At 49.9% G+C, this 11,943-nt stretch overlaps 1 pseudogene; it reads left to right on the top strand.

Moving 5' to 3' along the window:
- The first annotated feature begins 10,508 nt into the window (after positions 1-10,508).
- Positions 10,509-10,647, top strand: LOC123063844 (uncharacterized; annotated as a pseudogene).
- Positions 10,648-11,943: the final 1,296 nt, after the last annotated feature.

Genomic DNA, 11,943 nt, shown 5'->3' with positions numbered 1-11,943 from the left:
CTTGATATCATATCTTCTGAGGTTGGCAAATGTTTCGGCGAGATCAGCGAGCAGGTCGGAACCTTTTCGTGACTTGACAACAATATCATCCATATATGCTTCCACATTCCGACTGATTTGAGTGAGTAGACACTTCTGAATCATTCGCATAAATGTGGCTCCGGCATTCTTGAGGCCGAATGGCATGGTGATATAGCAGAAGCACCCGAATGGAGTGATGAAAGCTGTTTTTACCTCGTCGGGTCCGTACAGACGGATCTGGTGGTACCCGGAGTAGGCATCTAAAAAAGATAGCCTCTCGCATCCCGCGGTCGAGTCAACAATTTGATCTATGCGAGGGAGAGGAAAATGATCTTTCGGGCAGGCCCGGTTGATGTGCTTGAAATCAATGCACATTCGGAGCGACTTGTCCTTCTTAGGAACCATGACGACATTAGCGAGCCACTCGGAGTGGTATATCTCTCGGATAAATCCTGCCGCCAACAGTCGAGCCACTTCTTCACCAATGGCTTTTCTCTTCTGGACGGCGGACCGCCGAAGATGCTCTTTGACTGGTTTTGCAGATGAGTCGACTCTTAGGCGATGCTCAGCCAGTCCCCTGGGAACACCTGGCATGTCAGCGGGCTTCCATGCAAAAATGTCCCAGTTCTCACGGAGGAACTGGATGAGCGCTTCTTCCTATTTTGGGTCGAGTGTTGTGGAGATGCGGGTCGGAGCTGCATCGGGGTCGGTCGGGTGAATGTGAACAGGCTTCGTCTCACCGGACGACTGGAATGCAGACTCTGTGGCGGGTTTCTTTGATCGCAGCAAGTCACTCGGATCTGCATTTTGCTTGTATTCTTCGAACTCGACCGCTGTCACCTGGGAATCGGCAATCTTTGAGCCCTTCTGAAAGCACTCTTCTGCCTTTTTCCGATCACCGGTGACAGTGATCACTCCTTTGGGGTCGGGCATCTTCAATTTGAGGTACACGTAACATGGTCGAGCCATGAACCGTGCGTAAGCTGGTCTCCCCAAAATGGCATGATATGCACTCTGAAAATCCACGACCTCAAACGTCAACTTTTCTTTGCGAAAATGTTTCGAATCACCAAACACCACGTCCAAAGCTATTTGGCCGAGTGACTCGGCTTTCTTCCCTGGTATAACTCCATGAAAGCTCATGTTACTAGTGCTCAGTCGGGACATCGGAATGCCCATTCCTTTCAGTGTGTCTGCATATAACAAATTCAGCCCGCTTCCACCATCCATCAGCACCTTTGTCAGTCGAGTGCCTTCGACAACTGGATCGACCACCAAAGCTTGCCTCCCAGGGGTGGCAATATGAGTCGGGTGATCAGATTGGTCGAATGTGATGGGTATTTGAGACCATTTCAGATAATTTGCTTTGCTGGGGCAACCATGTTCACCTCTCGGTTAATGACCTTCAGTCGACTCCTGCTTTCCACATCTGCAAAGATCATCAAAGTGGAGTTGATATGCGGATATCCTTCCTCACTGTCCTCCTTGTCTTCAGCCTTGTCCGACTCCTTCTCCTTGTCCTTAGATTGTTTTCCCTGAAACTGCTGGATCAGGAGTCGACATTGGCGAGTGGTGTGCTTTGGGTAGATGATATTCCCCTCTTCGTCTTTCTTCGTGTGGATGTGACATGGCATATCCATTACGTCGTTCCCTTCTTTATCCTTTACCTTCTTGGGGTTCCAGGATCCTTTTGGTTTCCCCTTAAACTTTCCTTGAGTCACGGCCAGAGCCTCTCCAGGAGCTGCCGGTTTAGCCTTCCGCTTCTGTTTCCGACTGGTGTTTCCTTTTTTCGACTGACTCGGCTTGTGTTTGCCGCTTCGGAGTCGGTCTTCTTCTTCGCCGTTGGCGTACTTGGTAGCAATATCCATCATCCGACTCAAGGTCATGTCACCGGTTCGACCAAACTTCAAACTCAGTTCTCTGTTCTGGACGCCATCTTTGAAGGCGCAGACTGCCTGATGATCGGACACATTCTCCACAGTGTGGTGCAAAGTGATCCACCTCTGAATATACTCTCTGAGAGTCTCATTAGCCTTCTGCACGCAGACTTGCAACTCTGTCAATCCAGCTGGTCGCTTGCAGGTTCCTTCAAACGTTCTGATGAACACTCGGGATAGATCTTCCCAAGTGTAAATGCTGCTAGGAGGTAATTGATCAACCACGCCCTGGCAGAACCTTCCAGCATGAGGGGCAAATGCTTCATGGCCACCTCGTCGTTCCCACCACCAATCTGAACTGCCACTCGGTAGTCTTCAAGCCAAGTTTCAGGCTTAGACTCACCAGTGAACTTGCTGACTCCTGTTGCCAACCTGAAATTGGGAGGGATAACTGCGGCTCTGATGGCTCTGCTGAAACATTCAGGACCAGAAACATGCACTCGACTACTTGTGGGTGCATCTCTGTCGAGTCCACCTCGATGGGCTCTGTTCCGGTCGACCATACCTTGCACGATAATGGATCGCGCATCGAAGCCTGGTTCTCTGGGGTCGACTGGAACCCTTCGCCCTGTACTGTACTGACGCCTGTCATCTTGCTGTCGAGGAGCGTAAGACCCACCCCTCAGAGGGGAATTGGGCACTCGACGCCTATCATCTCGGTCGAGTCGGTCGCCATATTGATCTGCCGATTCTCGCGCCCTTCACGCCGCGGAGGCGATCTGGGGCTGTGAGCCGACTGAACCGTATTCACAGTGACGGATCGACTGTGAATTCTGTTGCGCGACTGAGACACTGCTGAATTCTGATCTCCTGCTGCCCAGAGCAGATCCCTGATCTGCAGCAAACCTCTGCCAGCTTCCGACTGCGAAGGCTGGATGGACTCTGCTATACGGGTCGCAGCTGCTAAATTCTGGATTGGGGTTCGATATACCTGAGTCGGCGGGAAGAGTTGACGTCGACTGGTGTCGGGAACTCGTTGCTGCGCGCGCTCGTCGAGTGCTCGCTGAAGATTCTCCAGTCGAGTGCGCTCGGCCAAATTGGCCAGACGCGCCTCCTCCAAGGCACGAGCCTCGGGGGTTTCTCCTGCGATGGGAGTACGCAGGGCATCCACGTTCCTGCGGCGAAGTTCCTCTCTTTGCAGAGAGTCGAGTGGCTTGGGCTAGTACTCTTCGTGGCGTCGTGCGGGGTCGCCTCCGTCACCTGCTCCATCATCACGGGCGAAGCCAGGGGGACTGCGGGGCCCGTCGACCATCAAGATTTCCGCCGCTGGATCACTGCTACCGCACTCGGATGCAGTCTCTACGGAGCCAGTCGACAGATCGAACAAGCCGTAGAGAGATTCGTCGGGCTCGATTGCCACAACTTGGGTGGTGGCCGATTGGCGAGCCACCGCGTGCCTCACCCATCGCTGAAGCCTCGACCGGCCCGAGCGCTTGCGCTGGCGGGAGACCGGGAGGGTGGACGATGGAGGAGTCGTCTGATACGGGGTTGACGGTTGCCGCAGCAGAACGCCGCGGACACATGCGCGAAAATGCGTCGCACCGCGGACAGGGAGCGCATCAACGTCGAGTGGAGCCTCCTGGAGCCAGGCGGAGTCGTCGGCGATGAAGGTGAGAGCGCCGAGACGGATCTCTCGACCCTCGACCAAAACTCCAGCAGACACCATGATGAAAGTACTCGGAAGAATCGCAACTTCTCCACAAGAATCGCTAAAACACCTGCCCCACGGTGGGCGCCAACTGTCGTGGTTCTAAGCCTGACAGTAGAGTGGGGGTAGGTATGGAGAGGCAAGGTCCTAGCTATGGAGAGGTTGGAAACACAAGGGATGTACGAGTTCAGGCCCTTCTCGGAAGAAGTAATAGCCCTACGTCTCGGAGCCCTGAGGCGGTCGAGTTGATTATGAGTATGTGAGTTACAAGATGCCGAACCTTTCTACCTGTGGAGGGGGGTGGCTTATATAGAGTGCGCCAGGACCCCAGCCAGCCCACGTAGGAGAGGGTTTAAGGTGAGTTAAGTCCGGGGCGTTACTGGTAACGCCCCACATAAAGTGTCTTTACTACAATAAAGCCTACTTAATTACAGGCCGTTGCAGTGCAGAGTGCCTCTTGACCTCCTGGTGGTCGAGTGAGTCTTCATGGTCGAGTCCTTCAAGTCAGTCGAGTGAGTCCCTCGTTGGTCGACTGGAAGGCGACCTCTTCTAAGGGTGTCCTTGGGCAAGGCACTTAGACCAGGTCCATGACCCTACCCTAGGTACATGACCCCATCACCCGGCTCCTACACTTGCCTCCTACATTTCGCTTTGTTCGGCTAGGTGTGCAAAGGGAGAACCACTGCGATTGTGCTTCCAGCTCACATGGTTAAGCACCTCAGTGGAGAAAGCCGAAAACTAACTGTCACAATAAGCGTAAACTGGTCAGCAATCCGAGGACGGTGTTAAATGACGGGCCATTCATAACAATGGCCGAAGTGTTTACGGCTTGACCTCGACTGTCGTCGAACACTACCAGGGGCTATTAACTGGCCTCCCAAACTAAATCCTCGATATTTTGCTCTTACATTGGTGCTGAGGTTTTATGATCATGCTTAGCATGACAACCCAAAGAAAGGAACTGATAGCGGGACTATTTTCTTTGGAAGACATTTCTTCTGTTAAACAGTAATATAACATATCTCTCTGCGTACCTTTGTTTATAAAACTGTATGGCCAGATTGCCTTGTTTGATGTAAATCTTTGCCCTCATAAAGGCTTTATAAAGTAGGACAAACACTCCTCGGCTACTGGCCGAGGAGGTGGAAGCCGGTGGTCGGTCAACAAAGTTTTGTACAATGCGGATCTGAGCATTAATGACGTAAAGTACTTGGATACATAGAGTCATTTCACATAATTTGTGAGTTTACTATGGATATTGATCCTTAATTCGGCCACCCGTGCCTGCATTAAGGCTCGGGGGCTACTGGGCTTCGGGCTTATTATTTACAAATATTAAAGGGGCACATTGATCCCCTGATCTGGTGTTACCACCCGACCAGTGTCTCGAGGGCTACTGCATTGCTTGTCCAATGCAGAAAATTTTATGTGCAATATAGTTTCCGAGGAGATTTTGATCCTCAGGTTGGTCGGCCGCACCCAACCTGAGTCTCGAGGACTGAGCATGCCGCTTTTAGTGTCCCGAAGTATTCTGCCGAGCTTGGACTTGATCCTCAGGCCAATTTTGCAAATCAACCTGAGTCTCAGCGGCTACTGGGATCAGCGGTCGTACGTCATCCTTCAGGTGCATCTCGGGTTTTAGACCGATACACACCTTGAGGGCTACTGGCTATATATCTCGACAGAGAATAAATTGCACCAATAAAAAATATTCACAAAAATCGGCCCACATTCGAGGTGGTGCACCACCTCGGAAGCAGCCCGGCATAAATCTCGGGCGCTAGTGGCTGGCTCCATAGAGGGCATTTCCGGCATTAAGCTCGGCTAAACTCCTTCAAACTTCTTTGAACCAAGGTGATTTACGACACCTCGGATATAGTCCGGCGTTGGAGCTCGGATACAGTCCGGTGTTGGAGCTCGGATATACAGTCTGGCATTGGAGCTCGGATACATAGTCCGGCGTTGGAGCTGGGAAGCAGTCCGGCGGGTTGCAAAAGATACCTCGAATACAGTCCGGCGTTGGAGCTCGGACGCAAGAGGACGCTGCCGCCCGGGAACAACTTCAAACCCGAGGTGTGGCATAAAAATAACAAGGCATTGGTAAAGGCCGGAAACTTAAAGGGGCTCCTCGGATACCCGACGTGTAAACTCGTCGAATGCATTTCGGCGATCCTCAAGATCGAAGATAAAGAAGATTTGTTGAACCAGTTTTCAAGACCAATCACCGAAGATGAAGAACAGTTCAGAAGAATCGAGGGGCGTCCCTAACTTGAAGACCGGTTCAGGGGGCTACTGACGGTGTCCTGGACTAGGGGGTACTCACCACGTCGTCTCCCGATTTATTAGATTGGGCCGAGGCCCCCCATGGCCGTATACTCATGGGCCAGTTCGGACAGCTGCCGCATACAAGGAATATTCCACAAAGACTTGGCGATCAAGACAAGGACTTCTCCCCACCGGCGTATTCGGCTAGGACTCTTGTTAACCTAGGCCTCTGGTGCATTATATAAACCAGGGTCAGGCTAGTCAATAGAATATACAACATACACATCAACAAGCATACCATAGGCTAGCTTCTAGGGTTTAGCCTCTCTGATCTCGTGGTAGATCTACTCTTGTACTACCCATATCATCAATATTAATCAAGCAGGACGTAGGGTTTTACCTCCATTGAGAGAGCCCGAACCTGAGTAAAACTTCGTGTCCCTTGCCTTCTGTTACCATCCGGCCTAGACGCACAGTTCGGGACCCCCTACCCGAGATCCGCCGGTTTTAACACCGACAACGCCCTTGTTCAAATTAGATGTTTAGGATGCGGGATGAACTCCTAGCACTAGATCGTATGCGAGCAATTCAAGAGGAATTGGCGGCATTCTTCCTTGACCACGTGATCACTGAAGACGGAGAATACTATGTGGACCCAGTGTTCATATATAATTAGGGGATTATATTGTAAGAGATAATTATTGTATATATGTAGCCGGTAGTGTCGGATAGATATACGAGAACTTGTTGTTCAAACAATCTCTCGAAGAAGGAGAGGTGGTCGACATCACTTCTCTCTGTATGCATATGTTCATGACGATTTTCTGTTTCCTTCATTTGCTTACTAGCTAGCGTGTCTAGTCCTCTCTATATATACGTATATATAGCGTCGACCAAGCACGGACATAAGAAAGGACACTTCTCTCTATTAATTAGCTAGCTAACACAATATATGAAACACCTAAATTAAACCCCCAAAACCCCCAACCCCCCCCCCCCCCTTAAAAAAACAAAACCCCAACCCCTGAAATGCTGACGCGTGGATGCCTATTGGTCCCGATTGATGCCACCAACCGGGACCAAAGGCCCTCCTGCCTGGGATCGGTGCACCGGCCACGTGGAGGCCCATCTGTCCTGATTCGTGTAAGAACCCGGACTAAAGGGTTAGGGCATTAGTAACGACCCTTTAGTCCTGGTTCACAAACCGAGACAAAAGGCCCTTATCAACCGGGATGAATGGGGTTTTTTCTACTAGTGTATAGGAGGCGGCGAAGACCGTGCACGACGACCTTCGACACTGGATGGTGGCCCTGGATAGCTGCGGCAACATGGAGAGGAGCCGATCAATACGATACTCATGAAGGGGAATGGGTGGGGTCATGGGGGAGGAGAGACAAACTATGGTGACCTGCATGGTGGCCGTCGAACAGGGCAAAGTGGTGCCAAACATCTCAATTATACAACAATTTGTTTTTTCGAACAGGGAACAAAGCATGGTTTAACAAGATCAATTTAATCACATTTGGAATTGAAATCAGTTAGGTAGTACAATAGGTACAAACACATCCACAATGAAAAATCATCAGTTAAATTATTGATCATATACTAACACTATGATTTTCTTTACTCCTTTATTATTTCAAAAAGTACATGGGAGTGACAATTACGAAACTAAAGCAAAACAACACATATCATACTTACCCATGAGAATAGAAAAATAAAAAAGAAAAAAATAGGAAGAGAATGAACAGTTACGGCCAGTCTGCTAAGGTCTTGATCATTACTTTCCTTTTTTTAGAGGGTGGTCATCGCTATCCTACTCATGAAATAAATTGATCCTGTGTATTCCCTTCTTCTCATATAATATTTATAATCAGTTAAATCTTAGCCAAATGCAATGCCTACTCTAACAAAAAAAGTGAAATAAATGAACTAATCAAAAGGTTCACTTTGTTATCTATCTTCTATCGCTGCTCGTCTGAGTTACAAAGAGTATTTCTAAATGAAGCTACTTCCGATCAGATATCTTCTAGGCAAGATAATCAACATCGTACTCGATGACACCTCTCTCCTCTCTGAACGAAACTTCTCCCGTACTTTACTTGCCATGTCCTTCGTTCAAGATCAGAAAATGGCGTATCTTTTTCATCACAAGGACTCCTAATTCCTAATATTCCTATAATAGTTTGAACCCCCCCCCCCCCTACTGCCAGCATGTGCCCATATTTAACTGTATGTGGACAGAATGCACTGGCACATTTTCAAACAGTTAACTGCACAAACCAAGAATCTTAGGCACCTCTATGCTCTCTTATGTAGCAAATCAGTGATCAGGGCCCTAGAGAGGCGGCTTTGCACCGAACCAGACAAAGGATTCGCCGGGTTTAGTTCTGCAATAACATAGACCTGCAGATAATCCCTTTGTTCTTGCATGTCCTAGATATTTATGAAGAAATATTATGAGGTTCATATGACAAATCAGCTGATCAAAAAACAATGCCCCAAAGAGGTTTAATTCAGCAAATAACTCACCATGAAAACATAATTCAAGCATTCTTGCCTCTGCTTCTTGTACACTTCTGTATAGATTTGATCATATCCTTCGCTTTCCTGGTGATAATAACAGGGAGAGAAAAAAGGGATCATTCTAGGTAACAAAAGCCTTCTTTACAAATTGTAACCTGGGCCATGAATGTTTAAAGAAAATCTGCAACGAAAGAAGAGGCGGTCACTCCTTCAGATCGATTGACCATTCAGTTAAAATTAAACAGATGAAATACATTTTCTAGTCAATCGGGGAAATCATACACTATATAACTATTCAATAATGCTACACGCATAAATGAAAAGTACATAACAAGTAGATTATCCCGCATCAATTCTCATAAAAAGAAAAGAGATTACCCCAGATCCTGCGCAACGAGCTCACATATTTCAAACTTTTGGCCCATTAGAAAACTCGTTGAGCTTCTTGCCGGCTGTCGACTTCACCGGAATCGAATGGAGATGGGGGACGGAAGGGGCAACTTGTTTCCCGAGTACTGGAATCGATGATGCCCTATTTGCGAGTGTAGGGTCGCAAGCACATGAACAACACCAGCAACATCCGCATCAAGATGACCTCCTTGGTAGTAGCCTCATAGCGGGACCTAGCAACAGCGTTGACGACATCCCGCAACACAGAGCCTATGAGGGTTGAGCACCATGAACTCAAGGGTCGCGGTGATGGAGTTCAAAGTGACAGCGGCTCCTCCCTCTTTAGAGCTGTGCGAGTTCCATATTAATTAATCAAAGGCTCAAGATAATTAATTAAGGACCAGATGAACAATGAATGAAACCAAATGAAGGCACGTGGATGGTACATTGGTACTTACGTAGATGCACATGCATGGATCCGAGGTGTGAACGATCTAACTGCTGTAGATGTGGGAAGACGATGGACAAGAAAACGTATTGGAGAGACGCGACAACTCCGACAACCCCTTCTCCATCTCTCAGCTGCTGCGAGGCGGGGCGCAGACGATCGACCAAAGCAGCGGCGGGATCACAGTGCTGCGGGGGAGGATGAATAGGGCTTGGACTGCTAAGGGGAGCTCGGCGGGCGATCGTCATGTGGGACGGGACAAAGGTTGGGGAAGGGATGACTATGCAGGGTGAAGGTGGTGGGTGGCGCGATGCAGGGCACGCCGGGCACAGCCATGTGCTGCTCCTCGTTGCCTGCAATTGACCACGCCCTGCCCTGAGTCACGCCCTGCCTTGGCGTTCCGCGATGGCGGCGGCGGCGGTCTCATAGATTGGCAGAGGAGCAAGACGTGGGTGGCAGAGCCTGGGAGCCCTGGGGTTCCACGATGGCAGCGGCGGCGGCGGTCTCGTAGTGTTAAACATATTGCAGTAGGCCCATAGGGCGCACCGGCCAGAACCTGGCCCGGCTAGATAGATAGAGTTCATCTTGTTGTAACTTCTTATCTCTCTATCTCTCTAGATATTCCTTGTTCCTCAAGATGTAATTCCAACAACTTTGTATGCTTATCAGGGAGATGCCCCTGCCTATATAACACGCAACCGTCGCCTTCAACGAGGTACGACGTTCTCCGCTCGTTTACATAGTAATCAGAGCCTCCTCTATCCACTACATCTAGCAAAACCTACCACCAGCCATGTCGTCCTCCTCAAGCTCCGTTCAGACCGCCTCCATGGGGCAGGTCGCCGAGAAGCTTACCCGCACCAACTACGTGATGTGGCGTGCCCAGGTGACGCCGCAGCTGAGAGGTGCTGGTTACTTTGGCTACGTCGACGGGACGATGCCGGAGCCCGCCAAGTTCATTGTCACGAAGGACAAGGACGGGAAGGAGGAGCAAACACCCAACCCTCTCTATCCGATCTGGTTCAAAGAAGGGCAGCAGGTACTTGGATACTTGCTCAATAATCTCACCAAGGAAGTCCTCGTGCAGGTCACATCTATAGCCACGCCGCACGAGCTCTGGGCAGCACTTGCCCACATGTTCTCGTCGCAGTCCAGGGCGCGCGTCAACAACATCAGAGTCGCGCTCTCCACGGCGTAGAAGGGGACGCAGTCGGTGGCCGCCTACTTCGCCCACATGAGGTCTCTGGCGGATGAGCTTGCAGCTGCTGGCAAGCCCATCGATGATGATGAGCTCATCTCCTACACCACCTCCGGCCTCGACATGGAGTACCAACCTCTTGTCTCCGCCAATGACGCCCGCACCGAGCCCATCAGCATCGACGATCTCTACGCCCAGATGAGCAACTTCGATCAGCGTCTCGCCCTGTACAGCACGGCAGGATCCGGTGGAGGCTTCAAATCCTCTGCTAACGCGGCCTCTCGCGGCCGCGGTGGCGGCGGACGTGGCGGCGGCAGCTCTTCTCACTACCGTGGGCCGCAGCGCACCAAGGGCAAGCCATCAGGCGGCGATGGCAACCCTCCTCCACGCAACAGCAACGGCGGCGGCTGTCGGCCCTACAACAACAGCAACAAGGGTCGCCGCGGAGGCCGTCCACGAGCTGCTCCTGACGTCCCGCGCTGCCAAATCTGTGGCAAGCCAGGCCACACCGCGCGGGACTGCTGGTACCACTACGAGGAAGATGAAGAATCTTCCCAAGATGAGAAGGTTGTGGGGGCAGCCGACGGCTCCTACGGCGTCGACACGAACTGGTACGTGGACAGCGGCGCGACAGATCACATCACAGGGGAGTTGGAGAAGGTGACCATGCGCGAGAAGTATTGCGGGCAAGACCAAGTTCATACCGCCAGTGGAGAAGGTATGAGCATTAGTCATATTGGTCATTCAGTAATAAAAACTCCCCACAAAATATTCGTCTCAGAAAATTTTTGCATGTCCCTAGTGCATCAAAGAATCTCCTTTCCGTTCATCGCATTGCTCTCGATAATCATGTAATCCTTGAGTTTCATCCGTTTTTCTTTTTGATCAAGGATCAGGTCACGAGGAAAATTCTCTATCGAGGTAGATGCGTTCGAGGGCTCTGCCCGTTGATTCCGGAGCTTAGGAGATTGAATAAACAAGCCTATGGTGTCACCAAAGTGTCTTCAACACGATGGCACGATAGATTAGGACATGCATCGTTTCCTTTGATTGAGAAATTGCTTAGAAAGAATAAGCTCCCGTTTGTTGGTGAGCGTAATTATGAAACTATTTGTGACTCATGCCAATGTGCTAAAAGTCACTAGTTAGCTTATCCTATATCTACAAGTGTTTCTACCAAGCCTCTTGAACTCATTTTCTCTGATGTTTGGGGTCTTGCGCCTACCTCAGTTGGGCACCACACTTATTATGTAAGCTTTATCGATGATTTTAGTAAGTACACGTGGATTTATCTCCTCAAAAAGAGATCTGATGTGTTTCAAGTTTTTCACAACTTTCAAGCACTTGTAGAAAGAAAGTTCAACTGCAAAATTCTAGCTATCCAATCTGATTGGGGAGGGGAATACAGAAACCTCAATTCCTTCTTTCAACATATTGGCATATCTCACCACATATCGTGTCCTCATGCTCACCAACAGAACGGGTCTGCTGAGCGTAAGCATAGGCATAT

The sequence above is a fragment of the Triticum aestivum genome, chromosome 3A, assembly GCF_018294505.1.
Source record: "Triticum aestivum cultivar Chinese Spring chromosome 3A, IWGSC CS RefSeq v2.1, whole genome shotgun sequence".
Taxonomy (NCBI): domain Eukaryota; kingdom Viridiplantae; phylum Streptophyta; class Magnoliopsida; order Poales; family Poaceae; genus Triticum; species Triticum aestivum.
This window is presented reverse-complemented; position numbering and strand designations above follow the sequence as displayed.